Here is a 22,532-nt window from a genome sequence, read left to right as displayed (position 1 = left end):
CGCTTTCTGAATTCTCATTCCTTGTCATGTTCCAGACCTCACGTCAGTATAGTCCTTCCCTCCTCAATCCAGCCTGTGTGAGCTAAATCGCGTGCATTTCGGTCTCTACTAGTAACACGATGTTGGCTCATCTGCCAACACAACAGAACTATTGTGAAATTGACCTTCATGAAGCTTTCTTTAAAATGGGAGACGACGGTAGTTTGCTTCTATAAGACGATAGATTAGAGAGCAGATGATAATAATTTTTAGTGGAAAAAAAGGAAAAGAAAGTTTAAAAACGTCTTCGCATTTTTAATGGGTGGGACATTTAAGAGCTGCAGTAAGCAGTTACCACAAATCTCTGCTATACACGCAAACTTAGGAGGTGCGAATGACGGAACATTCTTCCTGCTGTATTTTCACTACTGCCCTCCCCTCTAGAGGTTCTGGACCACAAGCGCCCCCTGTCGCCACGATATACTGCCTAATAAAAAGAAAGACGCATAGGTTCGTTTGTTTCGTCTGATCAAAAACTGTCTGCGTAACAGACGTGGACCCATGCCTTTCGCAGGCTGCGATCTTAACCACAGGTCACGATTGGCTCTTCCAGCTTCAGTTCTGGCAGCGTCTCTCTCCTACTGGCCCAAACATCACAGGAGCTCATCTTGAGGAACACGGTGCTAGTACAGTAGGGCGTGGAAAAGAGCTCCAGTGAAGTTTGCGCAGCTATCCTGTAGTGTCACATATGATTACCATTCCCCTGGTGTTCTACAGTTGATGACGGGATTGGAAGTTTCTGTTAAATGTCGATAGTGGTCGCACAGTATCTGGAGGGCCCACTGCTGCGTGCTCGCTCAGCCACGATTTGGGACACCCTGTATTTTGTGAACAGTAGCTGTGAACAGTAGCTGTATTTGCGAAGTTACCTCTATAACTGTCGATTTTGTTCCGTGAAGAGCGGTATGTTACGTTGTCTCTGAGAGAAGTCTTTAATTCAGTGGCAAATCTCGTCTGATGCTCGGTAAGCTCGCATTTTTCAATAAACGGTAGTGCGGGGTGGTGTCAAATGCCTTCCTGCAGTCTAGGAACACGGCATTATCCTGTGAGCCAACGTCTACGTCACTGTGGATCTCACGGTGGGACAGAGCGAGCTGACCATGTCAGTTTTTAGGTGGAGGGGGGGGGGGGGGGGGGGAATTTTCGTTCTCCAAACCCATCACAATACGTGAGCATAAAACATAGTCCATAATTCCACAACGGATTTACGTCAGTGATATAGGCCCATAACTATGTGCATATGTCTTGTGGCCTTTCAAAAGCCGAAACATCGACAGTGACAATAATAAAAACGCACAGTCAAATGACGGCAGTAATATTTCAAAGGTGATCATTTTGACACTCCAGTACAGAATTTTTACAGTTCGCAGACAGTCAGCGTTCTCACCATTCGTATTTTCATAGTGGTGTGAGTACAAATTCATAATGGAAATGTATCACCGGTGTGTGAGGGAGCAAGTCTGTGGTTAGCAGATGAAACGGCAGCGAGACTTTCTAAGTCATTTAAGAACATAAAAATTTAAATGTCAAAAAAGTAGTACAAGGAATTATTGAAGCTGAAGGTAAATCAGAATATGTACAGCAGATTATCCGTCCTGTAGTAGTGACGGAGGGAAAGAGAGGGGACGCACAGAACAGCATCAAGCTACTCGAAAAACTGATGATTTCTAGTTAAAAAAGTTATTTCCATTTCTCTTCAGGGATTTAGTTTTTGTTTGGTTTATCTTTAACCTAAACTCTATGACATTTTGTGTAAAATATAGAGTTGTTACGGCGTTACTGAAGCGCCGCGGTCACACATTACTCAAAAAATCACGCCAGCCATATTCAGACCGATTTCCTAAACTATCTTTGATAGAAATTCTCTCACTTACGTCCCATAATTAGTGCAACTCTGTCTCTGACAACTACGTAGAGAAGCGAGGATATTCATTCCGCATAGAGTACACCACTTGTAAATTGGCCGACATCATATCTGCCCATTCCAGTCAAGTGCAACAACTGGTTCCCACGTTCTGCCTTTTTCCTTATTACACCCCAAGCAACGATAAGCCATACGGTGTTTGTGAGGTCGACAAGAATAACAGCGTTTCCATTCGTTCCGTTCCTTTTTGTGTCGCAGACAAAGCAATTGTGGCTTTAACAGACCGTACCCATTGCTCTCTGTGGAATTTCGGGCGCCAGTGAAAGATATCGCCTGCGGTGGAGGGAGAGGCTCCGGGAAGCCAGCGATACGACGCGACGTCCACTAACAAAAGGGTGTCCCGTCACAGAACACTTTACCAGACGTCCTTATATATCGGTCCCGTGAGCCATCTATCTTTGTCTGGAGAGAATGTCTGGCGCCGGAATCATTTTGCCTCCCTTCCTTTTTTATCACGAATCACATGTAGAGACTTACGGCTGCCTTTATTCCTTATAACTTTAAATAAGCTTCCTGATTTCGGATACTCCAGGACCTGTTGCTGTGTATTGAATATAAATATAGAAGACTTCGACTAGCGAGTTATTTAAACACTTCTTTATACCCGATAAAGTAGTTTTCAAGACTTTTCAGGGTAATCTTCAGATAGGGTACACAGAAGTTACATGTTTCTGTAGCGTGATTCTGCGTATTGGGTTTGTGACAAGTGGATAGGAAAAAATATAGTATATTGCTATGAGTGATAGGTAGGCCTATGGGACGAGTTGTGTCGAAAAACAAATTTACTTACTGTGGCAATACGCACGACATTTGAGTTGGTATCCACCTAGCAACCTCCATTTTATTTCTCTGTGGGCCACAGGTCACTCACTTTTCACTATAAAAATAAATACCGATTACCACCATAAATATATTACTAGTCAACATGTGTTGTACAACTGATGTATATTACGAAGATCTTCACTAGAGTGCACTACTGACCATTAAAAAATTGCTACACTACGAAGATGACGTGCTACAGACGCGAAATTTATCACACAGGAAGAAGATTCTGTGATATGCAAATGGTTAGCTTTTCAGAGCATTCACACAAGGTTGGCGCCTGTGGCGACACCCACAATGTGCTCACATGAGGAAAATTTCCAACCGATTTCTCATACACAAACAGCAGTTGACCGGCGTTGCCTGGTGAAACGTTGTTGTGATGCCTCGTGTAAGGAGGAGAAATGCGTACCATCACGTTTCCGACTTTGATAAAGGTCGGATTGTAGCCTATCGCGACTGCGGTTTATCATATTCCGACATTGCTACTCGCGTTGGTCGAGATCCAATGACTGTTAGCAGAATATGGAATCGGTGTGTTCAGGAAGGTAATACGAAACGCCGTGCTGGATCCCAACGGTCTCGCATTACTAGCAGTCGAGATGACAGGCATCTTATCCGCATGGCTGTAACGGATTGTGCAGCGACATCTCAATCCCTGAGTCAACAGATGGGGACGTTCGCAAGACAACAACCATCTGCACGAACAGTTCGACGACGTTTGCAGCAGCATGGCCTATCAGCTCGGAGATCATGGCTGCAGTTACCCTTGACGCTGCATCACAGACAGGAGCGCCTGCGATGGTGTACTCAACGACGAAACTAGGTGCACGAATGGCAAAACGTCATTTTTTTCGGATTAATCCAGGTTCTTTTCACAGCACCATGATGGTCGCATCCGTATTTGGTGACATCGCGGTGAACGCACATTGGAAGCGCGTAATCGTCATCGCCATACTGGCATATCACCCGGCGTGATGGTATGGGGTGCCATTGCTTACACGTCTCGGTCACCCGTTATTCGCACTAGCGGCACTTTGAACAGCGGGTGTTACGACCCGCCGGCTGCGGTGGTCTCGCGGTTCTAGGCGCGCAGTCCGGAACCGTGCGACTGCTACGGTCGCAGGTTCGAATCCTGCCTCAGGCATGGATGTGTATGATGTCCTTAGGTTAGTTAGGTTTAAGTAGTTCTAAGTTCTAGGGGGCTAATGACCACAACAGTTGAGTCCCATAGTGCTCAGAGCCATTTGAACCTTTTTTTGTTACCACCCGTGGCTCTACCCTTCATTCTATCCCTGCGAAACCCTACATTTCAGCAGGATAATGCACGGCCGCATGTTGCATGTTCTGTACGGGCCTTTCTGGATACAGAAAATGTTCGATTGCTACCCTGACCAGCACATTCTCCAGATCTCTCACCAATTGAAAACGTCTGGTCAATGGTGGCCGAGCAACTGGCTCGTCACAATACGCCAGTCACTACTCTTCAGGAACTGTAGTATCGTGTTGAAGCCGCATTGGCAGCTGTACCTGTAAACGCCATCCAAGCTCTGTTTGACTCAATGCCCAGGCGTATCAAGGCCTTTATTACGGCCAGAGGTGGGTGTTCTGGGTACTGAATTCTCAGGATCTATCACCCAAATTGCCTAAAAATGTAATCACATATCAGTTCTAGTAAAATATATTTGTCCAATGAATACCCGTTTATCATCTGCATTTCTTCTTGGTGTAGCAATTTTAATGGCCAGTAGTGTATATAACATACTTTGGTCGGAAATGTTTCTTTGGTTTTTGTGCATGTATTACAGTCGACATATGGTGAAATACGTTGAACTAATCTGGGGTGATAATGCCGAAAAATGGCGTTACAGTAATTACATGTTCAGAGAATCCCTGTACAGCAGAAACGCGTCAATATTCCGAGATATGACAACGATAATTTGAAGCAAAAAGCCGCATAAGGACATATCCCTTATTCCGAATGACCAACAGCAGCAGCATCACTACCATTGCAGAAGCCGTAAACGTACACCACATCTGCTTACTCTTCATTAGTGTAGACGTGCGACATTTAAACCAGAGGTGTACAAACGCAGCTAACCGATACTTCTCTCTGATACACTCGCAGTCCTTCGCACCTCATCACTCACAACACAGCATGGACAACAGCGCGTTCAAGGGGTTAGTTTAATGGCACAGAGACACCTAAAGCAAATAGGTTGAAAACAACGAGGTAAGTTGAGCTAGAACAAAACGTATAAGAGGCTGGGTGGGCAAGTCACATACGTATGCTCCACCAGCCCAAAAGCAAACGAATATTACACGTGTTCTATCTCGGAAACCATTCGGAAAAGGGCATATCTACATCTACATGGTTACTCTGCAATTCACATTTGAGTGCCTGGCAGAAGGCTCATCGAACCGTTTTCATACTACTGCTCTACCATTTCACTGTCGAATGGCGCATGGAATAAGGAACACATAAATCTTTCCGTTCGAGCTCTGATTTCTCTTATTTTATTATGATGATCACTTCCCCCTACGTAGGTGGGTGTCAACAAAATATTTACGCACTTGGAAGTGAGAGTTGGTGACTGAAATTCCGTAAATATATTTCGTCGCAAAGAAAACCGCCTTTGTTTCAGTGAGTGCCGCCCAATTCGCGTATCATATTGCGCGATAACACGAAACGAGCTGCCCTTCTTTGTACTTTTTCGATGTCGTCCGTCAATCCCACCTGGCAAGGATCCCATACCGTGCAGCAATATTCGAGCAGACGACGGACAAGTGTAACGTAGGCTGTCTCTTTAGTGGGCTTGTCACAGCTTTTAAGTGTTTAGCCAACAAAGCGCAGTCTTTGTTTCGCCTTCCCCACTATATTATCTGAGTGGTCTTTCCAGTTCAAGTTGCTGGTAATTGTAATTCCTAGGTGTTTAGTCGAATTGACAGCCCTTTGATTTGTGCGATTTATCGTATACCCAAAATTTATTGGATTTCTTTTAGTACCCCTGTGGATGACGTCGCACTTTCTATGTTTAGTGCTAATTGCCACTTTTAGCACCATACAGAAATTCTCTCTAGATCATTTTGTAATTGGAATTGATCGTCTGATGATTTTACTAGACGGCAAATTACAGCCTCATCTGCAAAAAATCTAAGGGAGCTGCTCTGATTATTACATAGATCATTTATATAAATCAGGAAAAGCAGAGGGCCTATGGCACTACCTTTCGGAACGCCAGTATCACTTCTGTCTACTCGATGATTTACCATGTATCACTACGAACTGTGACCTCTCTGAGAGGAAATCACGAATCCAGTAACACAACTGAGATGATACTACATATGCACGCAATTTGATTAATAGCCCCTTGTGAGGAACGGTATTAAAAGCCTTCTGGAAATCTAGGAATATGGAATCGATCTGAGAGCCCTTGTCGACAGCACTCATTACTCAAGAACGATATTTTCTGAATCCGTGTTGGTTATGTATCAGTAAGTCATTTTCTTCAAGGTGATTCATAATAATTCATAGTAATGATGTTTTTTGCTTAAAAGCGTTCCTATCATGTCCCTCAATGGGTCACAGTTTTCTGTTACCCACTGAAACACATAGAAGACATAGTTTGATACCAATGTAACTACATATACGTTTATATCACGACGAGTTTGAAATTCTCTGTGGCATGTAGAAAAGCAACCAAAGAGCATTAGTGCTGTTTGTCATTAGTTTTCTTACCAGGCCTGTTACGGTATATATGGAGCGCGAACAGCTTCGGTTGTTGAGTAATCAGAATGAAGGACACGGAGATGCCGAGTAATCTATGAGAGAGCATTGTCAGCACCTGACAGTTTGAAACGGACCTCATTATGGGTATTCATATGACCGGCTGGTGGAATCAGGTAATATCCAACTGTGTAGGACATCCGAATGCGACGGATATCCTGTGCCCCTGCACGTCACATCTCGTGAAAAGTGTCATAGTGCCATTTTTCAACAGAACAATACTCGTCCACAAGTTTCATGTGTCTCCATGAAATCTGTTTCTGATGCTAAGATACTCCCGTGGCCAGCAAGATCCCCAGGTACATCTTACCCTCACTACTCAGTCACGAAATCAATTTTTTGTTTGTTTTTGGGTACATAAATAGCTGTAGCCCTGGTGTACGTCTAAACCCCAGTGCCATAATACCAAAGTAAGTCGCCATTGTGGCGAAACCGAAACGGAGGAGCCCGTATCTTCTGTATCAGTCGGCTGCGACTCCTCTTTTGTTTCGTCTGCTCTAATGGCTCTAAGCACTATGGGACTTAACATCTGAGGTCATCAGTCCCCTACACTTAGAACTGCTTAAATCTGTCTAACCTAAGGATATCACACACATCCATGCCTGAAGCAGGATTCTAACGTGCGACCGTAGCAGCAGCGCGGTTCCGGACTGAAGCGCCTAGAACCGCTCGCCCACAAAGGTCGGCTTCGTCTCCTCTACCGGCGTCCTTCGGTATTGCGGCGGAGAGATTTCAGTGTGTACGTCTGTTGACATATATTGTACCTGCAAACAAGCGAAAACTGTATGCCTAACATTACGTTTCCGAGTTGATAATTAAAATTCTTATACTACCATTCGTGCATTTTAGACATATCGATGCCATCTCGATCGATAATCGAAAAACATGTTGCAGTTCACGTTAAGGTTAAACCCGATAACGGCATTTTAGTTTTGAATAACCAGTATTTTCCGGTATTTGTTGGGTGTCGATCGTAACAGGTATTTTTTTATTTTTTACTAATAACCGAGTAAAGCCGGAAGGTCAATTAGCCATAGCAGCAGCGCCAAAACAGTTCAAATTTTACTAAACCTTTTTTTTTTTTAAATGGAGTAGTTTTTATACGTAAAATCTGAATTGGGTTGAAATATTGCGTTATTACGGAAAATAGGAGAAGCGGTCCGTGCTGTTTTAATAATAATGCTGACAGCAACGGCAACAAACACACGGCGTAAGAAATGATAGAGCATTGCCTAAGTCCATGTTGTGTAGCGTAGCTTAAAGAGCGCGTATACGCCCAGTGTATAAGACTCGCTCATACCTGGACTATACGGTAGTTTGGCGCTAGCAACGCCGGACATCCGTTCCATTGCGGAATGGCACCAACACTAAGGTGGAAATATTCTTCGAAGTGACGTAAACAATGCTTCATTTGCTTTAAAAGATTAAAATTTGCCTGCAGTTTCTATGAAATAATAAAAAAGAACGGAAATTATGGTAACAGTAACAAATTAAAAACTTAACAACACGATTCATTGATAATATAAAAATAAAAAGTAGCTGGGCTGCTACTTGTGCTTACGTAATTGGCCTTCATATACTTGTAGCTGTTCAAAGCGGACTAATCCACACGAAAAGTAGAGTTCTTCAGCCTCAGTTTTCAAGCTCGAACACCGACTATTCATTATGCCCAAATAGTGGTATGATCCCCAATTAGGAAATGATTTTTAAGCAGAGTTTCAAAAGGTTAGTATAGGAGGAACCTTGTGTTTCTTTTTTGTTTAGTGTTCAACTACTTTCGAGAAAAACAACGAACGGTGGACGTACTAAGATTTATTTTGTTTGCGTATTTAATTTAATGTTGATTATATGTATCCTGAAACAGAGAGAGTCAAAACTTTTCAATCTTTGATCGACTTCTACGATTATTATAGGAAATAACAGCAATAAAAAAAAGAATCAGTTATCTGAGAAACTGCCTATTTTAAGCGATTTTAAGTCAGGCTGAGCTGGTGTGAAAAAAAAAAAACCGAAAACCAATAGTTTCAACGATAACCGCCAGCCCTAGACTTCACGTGTAGTGACGTAACGAGAATTTGGCAGCCCGGGGCGCGTGCCATGGGCACCGCGGCTAGTAAAAGGACGAAGAAGAAAGAAAGAAAAAGAAGAAGCAAGCAGGGAAAGGAAAGGAAGGTACAAAATGAGTCTCGGGTGAAGTATGGAAGGAAATCACAAGGAGATTCATACTGGAACTGGCAACAGTTTCTTTCCCTGATGTGGACTTCCATCACGTAAACTGCCGACCCCAGACAAGGAAAACTCCGGACATATAGGTCAAACCGAGTTATTTACCCGCACGTTTACAACATGTCGACGGTTAAGTTCCGTAAGATAACACGATCGAAGCTACCAACGTGCCAATCCTCATTTAATGATTTATTAAAATCTATTTATTTCCTATCAATCGAATTTTTCCGGACACAAAAAAAGGTCAGGCATTACCTGGGACAGATGCATAATAACCGCTCAGGACGGGGGAAACCTGGAAGCATGGCAGCTCTAAGCTCACGTCTTGTTCTCGGCTGTTTCTGGAGCTAGTGTCGTTATGCCAACAGACTAAATACAACGAAAGTGTAAACAGTATTTTTGCGATTGTTGCTTTGTTTGTTACTGCTTTGCATTGTGATTGTGCTACTGTGAATAAATGAAAACCGAATCGAGACTTTGGACATGTATTGTTCCATGTTTCATACAAAAAAGTACTGAAATGTGTATCGTTCACTCTACGTTGCGCTGATCTCAATAAGCAAGCAGGTTAAGCGGCAGTAAGAATCAAACAACAACAAACTGGAGAACTGGAAGGGGGTCGCAGGTAGGGGAGGAGGGAGGGGACGCAAATCAATAATTTGATTGTTAATCCGTTATGTACTGCTTATGTTAGCTATGTGTGTTTGCAGATTTAGCTTACGTGTCGACATACGGAATGTTCAGAAATTCCCGTTATAAGCTTCTAGGACTTGCAGAGGGGAGTTCGTACATAAATGTATTGTATGTTAACCGGGGACCTAGAAACGGCGGAGGGGCTCCGTCCCCGCCGCAGCCGCAGTGGTCCACAACCCCACGACGACTATCGCAGTCCACTTCACCCCTCCGCCGCCCCACACCAAAAGCAGGGTTATTTTGCGGTTCGGCTCCAGGTGGAACCCCTCCCCCCAGGGGTCGTCTCACACCAGACGAGTGCAACGCCTATGTTTGCATGGTAGAGTAATGGTGATGTACGCGTACGTGGAGAATTTGTTTGCGCAACAATCGCCGACATAGTGTAACTGAAGTGGAATAAGGGGAACCGGCCCGCATTCGCCGAGGCAGGTGGAAAACCGCCTAAAAACCATCCACAGACTGGCCGGTTCATCGGACCTCGACACAAATCCACCGGGCGGATTCGTGTCGGGGACCAGGCGCTCCTTCCCGCCCGTAAAGCAGTGCGTTAGACTGCACGGCCATCGTACATAATAGTTAGAATAGGAACCCGTTTCCGTGCTGCGGCTGCTTGAAAACATGTTTGCTTAGTTGGTTTGCCACAGCATAGTCATGGTTGGGATGTTTACGCCTGCTTGGATAGCGTCATTTGAGGTCTATCCTACTTCTCTGACCTGGTCAGAACCTCATTCACGTGCCTGTGAGTGTCAGAGTACACGTTTGTAGAAATAATCGACATGATCCTTCCGGATGGCGGAACCCACGGTAATGGAAGAGCTGCTCGTCGCCTTTATCAACATCGTTATGCACAACGTCCAACTCCTTCACATCCCTTTTCGCCTTAATTACGCAATGGCTTCGAGATAGTGTACACTCATAGCCAGCACGCGTGACTGTGATGCTCCAGGGTAGCGCCGCTCACTCCAATCGAAAGAAGCCGTACTGCTTCGCATTGAAGAGGACCCGTCAATGAGTGTATGAACAACTGCACCCATACCACCATCCATACCATATCACCACCTTTGGAACTCAGACATGTGAATGAGGCTCGGACCGGCTGACAGAGGTAGGAGAGAAAATTATGTCAACCAGTCGGAGGAAGCAACCCCCCCCCCCCCCCCCCCCATCATGACTACCCTCTTGCATAACTACTTAGCAAACTTTCATATCTTCAACATTTCGCGGCCCTGTCAGCAACTGTATAAACATTTATTTTAATAATGAACAGCCTCAGTTGCACCGTTTACCTAGAATTTACCTAGGTTTCAGTCGGGATAACCCAACCTTCTACAGTATAACAGTATCTATCGTTTGTCCATAGTGGACATCGTCAAGCTAAAACTACAAATCCAGACTGTAAAACTTATCTGGCACTGCCTTGGCCCCACTTCGTGACCGCGATGCGGCAGCCACGAGTGCTGTACTGGAACTCCAGTACAGCACTGAGGCTGTCCATTATTGAAATTAAAGTTCATACTTAGCAAACATGCTTTCAAACGGCTGTAGTATGGAAACGTGACGCTCCAGGATATACGTTCCTATTCAAAATACATGATACTCACTCTTCTCTACAAGCTCTAGAAGTCTGTAATGGGAATTTCCGAATACCCTATATGTGGAGTGCATTTTTTTTTCTCGAAACAGCGGCAGTGAAACTGCACATCAAAGTGATACCACCAGCAGGACATTTGGTACAATTGGAACATTTTATCAGCCAAGCAGTGAGCGATAAATTTGGTATGCAGCGACGTCTATCGTAATGGCCGGCGCGACAGCATTTTCCAGCACAAGCGGCTTATCACTTTGCATCCCTCCCCCCTCTCCTTTCTCATCGTGCACTTTCACTTGTCAGTCAGTTTCCGCTTACTAATTGTGATACGCTCTCTACATAACTACTGAACTTGGGCACCATTGGAGACCCTCTCAGTTTGGCGCTCCAAGCGGCGACTTCGTCCGTGTACTGTATGCAGTAAAATTAAAAGCACTGATGGTCAAATCGCTGCTGGCTCAGAAAGCTGGATGAAGTCAGAGATAAGTTAGACAAAGCTTTTGCGAAGGGCCTAACGGTGTTCAGAAAGGATACGTTAAACACAGTTGACTGTGGCGTGTTTGTTCCTGTTGGAAACAGGTTATCTTGCAGCGAAATTGAAACAGACAGTTCCTGTGAGTTAGTATGGATAGAAGTCATTCTTGGCAACCGGGATAGAATAATAACTGGATCCTTTTACCGACCTTTGAACTCAGATGATGCAATTGGTGAAAGGTCCAAAGAAAACTTGAGTCATTTCGAACACATACACGACTCAATAAATTATAGTTGGTGGCGACTTCAATTTATCCTTGATATGTTGGCAAAAATACATATCCGAAATTGTGCTAAACGAGTTCTCTAAAAATTATGTCCAACAGTTAGTTCATGAGCCAACTTGAATAGTGAACTATTGTGGGAACACACTTGACCTATTAGCGACAAATAATCCTGGGCTATTGACGAGCATCAAAACGCATATAGTGATTAGTGAACACAGGGTTGTCGTAGATAAATTGAATATTGCAACCCACCTAATCCTCCAAAATCCAGCCGCGGTCACCGAGCGGTTCTAGGCACTTCAGTCGGGAACCGGCGACCGCTACGGTCGCAGGTTCGAATCCTGCCTCGGGCATGGATATGTGCGATGTCTTTAGGTTAGTTAGGTTTAAGTAGTTCTAAGTTCTAGGGGACTGATGATCTCAGATGTTAAGTCCCATAGTGCTCAGAGCCATTTGAACCTTTTTTTGAATCCTCCAAAAATAAACGAAAAATATACGTACTCAAAAAAAACATATAAAAATTCACTTGACGCCTTCCCGAGAGACAGTCTCCAGTCCTTTCATATTAACAATGTAGGCGTAGGCGAGATGTGGCTGCATTCAATGACATAGTATCGACGTTAATTGAGGGATTTGTACTAAGTGGACTGACAAACGACGTAGCTGATCCTGCCTGATACACAGAACACATCATAACACTGTTGCAGAAACAACGAAAAAAGCATGTCAAATTTCAACAAACGCAAAATCCGAAGATTGGCGATCTTTCACAGTAGCTCGATATTTAGCACGGACTTTCAATGTGAGATGCGTATAATAGTTTCCACAAAGAAATTTCATCTTGAAACCAGGTCGAAAATCCGAAGAGATCTGCTCGTATCTGAAGTACGGTAGCGGCAAAACAGTCAATGCCTTCTCTGCGCCATAGCAAAGGAAATACTATCAACGGCAGTGCTGCGAAAGCAGAGTTACTAAAAACAGCCTTTCGAAATTCCTTCACCAAAAAATAAGAAGTAAATATTCCAGAATTCGGATCAAGAACAGCTGCCAACAAGATTAACTTAGAAGTAGATATCCTCTGAGCAGCAAAGCAACTTCAATCATACTGAGCAATCATACACAGCCGCTCGCTCGCCGAAAGATCCATATCTATGGACTGGAAAGCTGCACATGTCACACCAACACTTAAGAAAGGCAGTAGGAGTAATCGACTAAATTACAGGCCCATATCATTTAAGTCGATATGCTGCCGGATTTTGGAACATATATGCGCTCGAACATTGCGAATAGCCGCGAAGAGAACCGTCTATTGACACACAATCGATACGGACCTGGAAAACATCGTTCTTGTGAAACTAGCTCTCGACTCACACAAAGTGTTATGTGATACTGACAAGGAATATCAAACTGATTCCGTACTTGTAGGTTTCCGGCAGGCTTTTGATACTGTATCTCATGAATGGCTTGTTATCAGATTGTGTTATGCGACTGGATTCGGGATTTCATGTCAGAGAGGACACAGTTCTTAGTAACTGACGGTAAGTTCAAAAATGGCTCTGAGCGCTATGGGACTTAACTTCTGAGGTCATCAGTCCCCTAGGACTTAGAACTACTTAAACCTAACGAACCTAAGGACATCACACACATCCATGCCCGAGGCAGGATTCAAACCTGCGATCGTAGTGGTCGCGCGGTTCCAGACTGTGGCGCCTAGAACCGCTCAGACACTCCCGCCGGCTGAGGGAAGTCATCGAGTAAAACAGAAGGTATTTTCTGGCGTTTCCAAAGGTAGTGTTATAGGCCCTTTACTGTTCCGTATCTACAGAAACGATTTGGGAGATAATCTGAGCAGACGTCTTAGCTTTTTTGCAGATGATGCTGTCGATTACTATATAGTTACGTTATCGGAAGATCAAACAAATTGCAAAGCGATTTATAAAGATATCTGTAAGGTGAGAAAACAGGCAATTCACTCCAAACAATGATATTATCCAGATGAATGCTAAAAGGAATCCGTTAAACTTTGGTTACACGATAAGGAATTACACTTGCGAACAAATTAAATTGGAAATAACACACAGAAAATATTGTGGAGAAGGCGAACCAAAGACTATGCTTTATTTTCAAACAACTTACGGGAATTCATCCAGGCAGACATTGACTGTGGACGTTGTATCACGGAGACAGTCCCTCTGACTGTTCAGAGATGTCACTAAACCCACCCAAAGACGAAAACAACCATACATGAGCAGCGCCTATTAGACGGAGGTGATCCGACAGCCGATCAGTTCCAGTCATTCCACCAGGAAGGAGGTACACGGCTCGTGTTGTCTGTAGTTCACCAGTGCTCCGATGGTTAGATCGCGTCCGCATTGTTACTTTGTGCCAGGAAGGGCTTTCAACAAGGAGTGTCCAAGCGTCTCGGAGTGAACCAAAGTGATGTTGTTCGGACATGGATGAGGTACAGAGAGACAGGAACTGTCGATGACATGCCTCGCTCAGGCCGGGAGGGCTATAGTCCCTTTGACTGTTCAGAGATGTCACTAAACCCACCCAAAGACGAAAACAACCATATATGAGCAGCGCCTATAAGACGGAGGTGATCCGAAAGCCGATCAGTTCCAGTCATTCCACCAGGAAGGAGGTACACGGCTCGTGTTGTCTGTAGTTCACCAGTGCCCCGATGGTTCGATCGCGTCCGCATTGTTACTTTGTGCCAGGAAGGGCTTTCAACAAGGTGTGTCCAAGTGTCTCGGAGTGAACCAAAGTGATGTTGTTCGAACATGGATGAGGTACAGAGAGACAGGAACTGTCGATGACATGCCTCGCTCTGGCCGGGAGGGCTATTACTGCAGTTGATGACCGCTACCTACGGATTGTAGATTGGAGGAACCCTGACAGCAACGCCACCAAGATGAATAATGCTTTTCCTGCAGCCACTGGACGTCGTGTTACGATTCAAACTGTGAGCAATAGGCTGCACTCCCGACGTCCGTGGGGAGTTCGATCGTCGCAACCACGACACCATGGACTGCAGTACAGGCGGGCCCAACAACATGCCGAATGGACTGCTCAGGACTGGCATCACATTGTCTTCACCGACGAGTGTCGCATGTCATCGACAGTTCCTGTTTCTCTGTATGGAATGATCATATAAAGTTGATCGTCGGTAAAGCAGATGCCAGACTGAAATTCATTGGAAGAGTCCTAAGGAAATGCAATCCGACAACAAAGGAAGTAGGTTACAGTACGCTTGTTCGCCCACTGCTTGAATACTGCTCAGCAGTGTGGGATCCGCACCAGATAGGGTTGATAGAAGAGATAGAGAAGATCCAACGGAGAGCAGCGCGCTTCGTTACAGGATCATTTAGTAATCGCGAAAGCGTTACGGAGATGATAGATAAACTCCAGTGGAAGACTCTGCAGGAGAGACGCTCAGTAGCTCGGTACGGGCTTTTGTTAAAGTTTCGAGAACATATCATCACCGAAGAGTCAAGCAATATATTGCTCCCTCCTACGTATATCTCGCGAAGAGACCATGAGGATAAAATCAGAGAGATTAGAGCCCACACAGAAGCATACCGACAATCCTTCTTTCCGCGCACAATACGAGACTGGAATAGAAGGGAGAACCGATAGAGGTACTCAGGGTACCCTCCGCCACACACCGTCAGGTGGCTTGCGGAGTATGGATCTAGATGTAGATCTTCTCCATGTCCGAACAAAATCGCTTTGGTTCACTCCGAACATCTGAGAGCTTACGTTTCAAGAACAGTGAGGCTATACATTTCGCAATGGAATGTGGTCTCATTAAATCAGGTGATGCTAAGAAAATTATACTTTGAAATGATAAGTTGTCGACGAATTTTGCTGTTTGGTTGGTAAAATAACTAATGATGGCCGAAGTAGAGGGGATATAAAATGTAGACTGACAAAGACACGATAAGCATTTCTAAGGAAGAGAAGTTTCTTAACAAGTGATAGAGATTTAAGTGTTAGGATATCTTTTCTGAAGGTATTGGTCTGGAGTGCAGCCTTTTTTGGAAATGAAACGTGGCCGATAAACAGTTTAGAGAAATAGAGAGCAGGAGCTTTTGAAATGTGGTGTTACAGAAGTGTGATAAGGATGAGATGTGCAGATCATGTAATCAATGAGGAAGTACTGAATAGAATTCAGGAGAAAAGAAATTTGTGGCAGCGCTCGAATAAAAGAAGGTATCAGCTGGTAGGACATTCTGAGACACGAAAGGATGAATTTAATATTGGAAAGAAGGGTGTGTGTGTGTGTGTGTTGGTGGGTAAAAATTGTAGAGAGAGCCCAAGAGATAAATAAATTAAGCAGAAAAGAGTAGCTTGGACAGCTGCCTCAAACAAGGCTTCAGACTGAAGACCACCACAGCATTTGGCGAAGTTCGAGTTCACTCAGACACTTACCGACAGCTGTTCTGGCACAGTGTTACGAATGGAATAGGGAAATGTGATAGTGGTACACGATTTTCGCTTCGCCACAAACTAAAAGTTGATGGCGGCCAACGGAGTTTATGTGTACTTTAATTATACGCGCAAACCAAGTTGACACTCGGCTCACTGGCTGATGGGAGCGACCATAAATGCTTTAACCATTTACAGTCGCTCCCATCAGCTAACGTGCATTGTGTCAACTTGGTTTGCGCGGATAACGGAATGACTATTTTAGACCGACACAGTTACGTTGTGTATTACTGCCTCTTTATTACTTATTCAAGCCTCGCGTTTTGTCTAGTCGAAAGTTCGAACATTTGAAGAGTGTGTGTTAGCTGCTACACGGACTGAAACATGTTTGTGTTTCATAGTATGCTTAGGGTGTGTTTCTTCCCTCAGTCTGAAGATAGCTTATCTATGTCAGAACGACGGTGGGGTTTTGTACGATGTCTGTAGGCGCTGTGCTGCGATGGAACTAAGGAAATTTCTCCATAGCAGATGAAAGCTGTCAAATGCGCTAAGTTGTGCGAAAAAGGTCGGTTAGTCCACATACCGCGTCGCTTGCTGAATTCGTATAACTGCCATGGTAAGATGATTGGTAGGATTGTTCTAATTTTTTTTTAATTTTTTGTTCAATGTATTACAGACGTGGCAACCACAAAAACAACCGCCGAGGTATTCCAGCGACGGGAACGGCACAACAACGTGGAACTTCCACCATTGGTAAGAATTAAGTTATTGTTTATTTCTTCAAGGTATGTAGAGAGAGCAGTAGGACGAAAAAATTGATTAATCGACATCATTAAGATATGTATACTGGCGCTTGTATCATGAGTGGCACATGATTTTTGTGTTCTAGTGTGAAACAGACGTCTGACATTACTTTAGAACAGGTAACGTGAAAAATATGGTCACAGCGTCCATATACGAGGGGCGTTTGAAAAGTCCGTGCAAAGCCCGAGAGATGGCACCACCGGCATCTATCATGTCTATTTAGTAGCATGATTGGCTAGAACGCACTACAATTTTCAGCAATATTGGTGTATTTCTTTGTGTTTGGCATTCGTATGAATCAAGGAAGTCGAGTGATTGTCAAAAAAATGGACGAAAAAGAATTTCGTGTGTTGATTAAACATTACTTTACGAAAGCTAAAACTCCTCAGGAGACTAAAGAGAATGATAAACATCAGGGTGACTCTGCACCTTCTATGAGAACAGTTTATAAGTGGTTTCAAAATTTTCGGAGTGTCCATATGGGCACAAGTGGTGCTGAACGTTCTGGACGCCCTGTGGAGGTTACGACTCCAGAAGTCATTGATAAAATCCATGATATGGTGATGGGTGACAGAAGAATTAAGGTTCGTGAGATTGCTAGTGTTGTGGGCATGCCGAATTTACCGTTACACAGTATTTTGCATAAACATTTGGACATGAGAAAGCTATCCGCAAGATGGGTTCCGCAATTGCTCACGCCTGCCCAAAAACGGATTGTGTGAAGTGTTGCAAGGCTGGTTTGCAACTCTTCAGGAAGAATCCTCAGGACTTCAAGCTTCGTTCCGTCACTGTGGATGAAACATGGATACATTACTATACTCCTGAGACAAAGACAACACTCAAAACAGTGGGTTACCAAGGGATCATCTGCACCAAAAACGGCGAAGACCATTCCTTCAGCCTGAGATGTTACGGCGACTGTCTTTTGGGATTCACAAGGGATAATCCTCATCGACTATCTGGAATAGGGTAACTCTGTTACAGGTACATATTATTCATCGTTATTGCACCGTCTGAAAAACGAGCTGCAAGAAAAACGGCGGCGGTTGGACCTCAGAAAAGTCCTTTTCCATCACGACAATGTACCAGCACACAGCTCAGCAGTTGTGGTAGCAAAATTAACGGAAATAGAATTCCAACTCGTTTCACATCCCCCTTTTCTCCAGTATTGGCTCTCTCGGACTACTATATGTTCTCTAACTTGAACAAATGGCTGGCGGGAGAATGATTTTATTCACGTAAGTAGGTGATTGCAGCAACTAATAGCTATTTTGGAGACTTGGACAATTCCTATTATTCGGAAGGGATCAACAAATTAGAACAGTGCTGGACGAAGTGTATAAGTCTTGGAGACTACGTCGAAAAATAAAAAAGGTTTACCCCAAACACATAAGTAGTTTTTATTTTTGCGCGAACTTTTCAAACGACCCCCCCCCCCCGTACATAAAGTGCCTGATTCTGTCTGTATCCTTCTCATATGACGACCTATTATTCTGGGTAAGAGTTCTAGTTTTAGCCTTTAATTTTTTGTTATGAATGTTTCCACCACAAAATTATTGTCACGATTTAGATTTTGGATATTTTACATAGTTGTTCCATTGGGTCGCACGACTCAGGAGTCTGCTCACACAAATCATGACCATTTATCGTGCAGTACACTAATCATTGTACATTGTGCTGGTATGTATCAAATGGTTCAAATGGCTTTAAGCACTGTGGGACTTAACATCTGAGGTCATCAGTACTCTAGACTCAGAACTACTTAAACTAACTAAGGACATCACACACATCCATGCCCGAGGCAGGATTCGCACCTGCGACCGTAGCAGCAGAGCGGCTCTGGGCTGAAGCGCCTAGAACCGCTCCTCCAAAGCGGCCGGCTGGTATGTATTTTGTGACGGAACTTTAATACTAACGATTTGAACTTCTGTACCTCATCGATGAATATTTTATGTCACATATTTGAAGATGGCTTACTTATAAATCGAAACGAGTTATCGAACAAAATAAATTGCGATGATGACTACCAAGTTTCAATGCAACAGATCGCCTATCACCATTTTGGCCATTCAGACAGTAAGAGATGTGTCCATGCTTCGAGAATGCAAAAACCGGCTATGCTAAGATGTCGTTCGCCTGAGTATTGTGTTAGCTGCCCACACAGGTTCATTCAGGACAATCACCGTCAACAAGACCTAACCGCCGCCAAGCGTGTCCGGCCATCTTTCATCCGTGATGATAGTACACATCGAGATTCAACGTCTAAAAGACGCGGTCTCGTATTAGCAAAGTAAATACTGATACAGGGTTGGGGTTTTGTTATTCCTAAGTAAGGCTTTTCGTCTTATCGATGAGGTTTACTGACTCTTGGCCTACCTAGGAAGGTTCACCAGTTACTCACTGGACTGATATCCTGGTCTGCGTACAGAGCAAGAAATTATGGCAGTAATTGTAAGTCCTAGTTTCACTAAACATTAAGAGCTGCATCTGTATAGAAAGCACGGAGTACAACAAAACTACGTTCAATTACAAACACTGCGATTTATTGCATTACGACATGCACTTCGGAACATTCAGGTGTAACCTTTCTTTGAAATTTGTTGCACTTGCACGTGAAGTAGTTCTCTCGTCAAGAAGTGTGTTCTTCTCACAACGCGGTAATATAGGAGTATTAGATCTCTCAAAAGAGAGCGAAACGTGTTCAGCGTGTGAAATCAGAACTAAGGAGGGAACACTCTTTGACCTTACTGTGGAGTCTTTTGGAGCGTAGCACTTGTCACTTCGCTCTAGGCGCTAATATTTATGTAGACGCTAAAATACTGATAAAAGTGGGCACTAAGATTAGCCAAAGATAAAGATACTTTGATTAACTTATCTAGATGAAATACGAATATTTATCACTGGAAGTAAGTTGACGAGAAGCATAATTATAAACTTGTTTTCCTTCTCAATTTCAGAAGGCACAAAAACAGGTGTAAATTAAATCGCCGGAAATATCCGGTGTGTTTACATTTACTAATAACGCAGAAGTATTCAAAAGAGTTCTAACTGGTTCTCTACAATCTGTAAATAATGATAAAATGTAGTAAAAAATCCGGCAGATAGCTCTCCAATTATGTTGCTTCGGTTTTTGGAATTTTAGGAGCTCCTCTCCGACCTAGGTGAAAAGCAAAGCATGAGCACGGAAACTAATAGCTTTTCGTGCTCAGAATCGAAGTAAACCTGATGGCTATACGTGCGACGGCAGTGGGAGAGTAATACGTTACGTAATTGTGTGTGTGTTTGAGAGAGAGACAGAGAGAGTACGAGAGACAGACCAGCGCGTAAGTGAAAGCCCACTGATCAGTAGGGCAGTCATAACACGTGACGGGCAACTTCTCTCGTTTCCCCAAGGCAAACCCTGACGAGCGCTGTTATGTGACGGTGTAAGGCTACGTTGTGAGTCATGCCGGAGATGTAAAAATGTGCAACTGCCCTGATACGCCGTTATCTCTTCCAATGTTCTAGTCAACTTATACGCTCTGTCGTAGGCCGTTAAATAAGGCGTGTTATTTTATCAAAGTGCTGACAGTGCACTCTTTACACATGTTCAACATGGCCATTTTTTACTGCTTCACTGAAGTAATTGGATTAATATGTCGTCGCATACGTTTCTGAAAATGAGTTTTCAGAAAGAGTAGTGACGCATGTCTGTTACGAAACAACCGGAACGGTCGCCAAAAAAACGCGACATTGATATAAGTTGATTTTTCGCAATACTTTTCAAGCTTGGAGCTCGTTAACACTCGTCATAAATTGTACACTGCATAAAAATAAATGTCCTCTTCCATTGTTAGACATTTGTTGTTACATTCGATGCGTACATTTCCTACAGAGTAGATGCTATAATAAAAAAAATACTGAAAAACCATAAATGACTACCTAGCAATAAAGCCCTGAAACGAAATTGATATTTTAAACGACACCTACAATGAAATAAAATTTTTTGAACACGGTAATATGCTGCCTAGAGCGAAACACAGATGCATGGTTATTAACTCTGAGCAAATATGGGTATCTGTTGTCCTACACTACAATTGAGGACTTTTTTTTATTTTATGACTGCACATTTGTTTGTTTTTGTGGCTGTCTGCCTTGGGTGAAAAAGTGTATAGAGAGTAATGTTTTTACTTTAACATAGTTTCTGCGAGGAAATATAGGTGTAAAAATGAAGTTACTGGACTGTAAATTATCTCAGCTCCACCCTCAAACTGCCTGATCTTGTTTGTTACCTCTTTAACTACATAGTAACGGTACTAATTTAGTGCAACACCATACTATCGTAACGGCAAAACGCAGAATGTAATTCAAACTCATTGATTTTAGTTGGGTATGAGCTGTTTTGCAACATTTATGAATGACTCTGATGATGGGCGCAGTGTCCGAAACAGATAGTCAGAAACAAGAGTAAAACAAAATTATGTAAAATTGTCCCTATCTGAAAATTTTCATTCGTAGTCGACGTGCCGCATGCGTTTATTTTGATGTATTGCACTGAGGGCAACTGAAACGAGGGTAGTGAAACTTTAACTGGACGTGAACGGGTTGGCGCACGTGCTGCTGCTTTAAGCAGCGGTGTGGGCCAATGAGCGTCCCGCGAGTGGGCTAAGCGCTATATAGGCCGGCGGCTCACCTTGCTAGTGGATGACGACTTCTATCGACGGCGAGCTGGCAGCTGCAGGCGTGTTCGCGCTCCGTGCACAGTCGCTCGGCGTACTCGCCGTCCTCCCTCGGCGCGGTGATCAGCACGCGGCGCCGGTGGACTCCATTCTCCTGATGTGCGTGTGCTCGGCGTCCTCTCCAAAAACTGCGAGCGCCCACTCGGCTGCGTCCGCGCACACAAAACACACGCGCACCCACACGTGGCCGGCCCGAGTACGCTCGAGTCCGGCGAAGAAATGCCGCGCGTCCGCCCACAGCTCACTCCGTCCAAAAATGGCGAATGGTACTCGTCCGGTTGCGGCGGCTAGCCGCAGATGGCGCGCGCGGCGCTTTGGCACACTGCTGCCATCTAGCAGCCGCGGCGGCACCGCGTGCGCGGGCGTGCGGCTGGTGCCAGACGGGCGACCGGAAGCCAGAGACCGTGTTATTGACCTATTGGGCGCCGACTCGGGCAAGGTCTCCCACCCTCTCAAGCACCGCCAAACGAGCTGCTTCTCTGATATCACCTACCCAGCGCGCAGCGCCATTCGGCCGGCGCAGGATCCCGTGCTTCGTGTGATGAAGTTGGTGTTCTATCAGAAGTACTGAAGTTACTTTTTTTGAGTGACTCCTTGCTGCCCGAACTGTTAATTTTTGGTCCATAACATTTGTAGATTTGAAGAAGGCATATGACTGTCTCCAAAGACCTTCAGTATTAAAAATTTTAAGAAATCTAGGACTCCATCCAAAATTAATTAAAATAATACAACGAACTCT

General features: G+C 44.0%; 1 protein-coding gene across 12 annotated transcripts in view; it reads right to left on the bottom strand.

Moving 5' to 3' along the window:
* The window catches only part of LOC126271885 (dystroglycan 1), a 960,129-nt gene extending 938,020 nt beyond the window's left edge, over positions 1–22,109 (bottom strand). For 10 of the 12 annotated variants that reach the window (XM_049974252.1, XM_049974250.1, XM_049974243.1 and 7 more), the window contains exon 1: positions 21,748–22,055. The gene's annotated coding sequence lies outside the window, so the exon portion shown is untranslated. Of the gene's footprint in view, positions 1–21,747 lie in introns of all 12 variants that reach the window. The other 2 variants (XM_049974254.1, XM_049974256.1) reach the window with 2 other exon arrangements.
* Positions 22,110–22,532: the final 423 nt, after the last annotated feature.

Source organism: Schistocerca gregaria, chromosome 5 (assembly GCF_023897955.1).
Source record: "Schistocerca gregaria isolate iqSchGreg1 chromosome 5, iqSchGreg1.2, whole genome shotgun sequence".
Classification (NCBI taxonomy): Eukaryota; Metazoa; Arthropoda; class Insecta; order Orthoptera; family Acrididae; genus Schistocerca; species Schistocerca gregaria.
The sequence above is the reverse complement of the archived record's forward strand: the minus strand, read 5'-3'. Positions and strand labels throughout refer to the sequence as shown.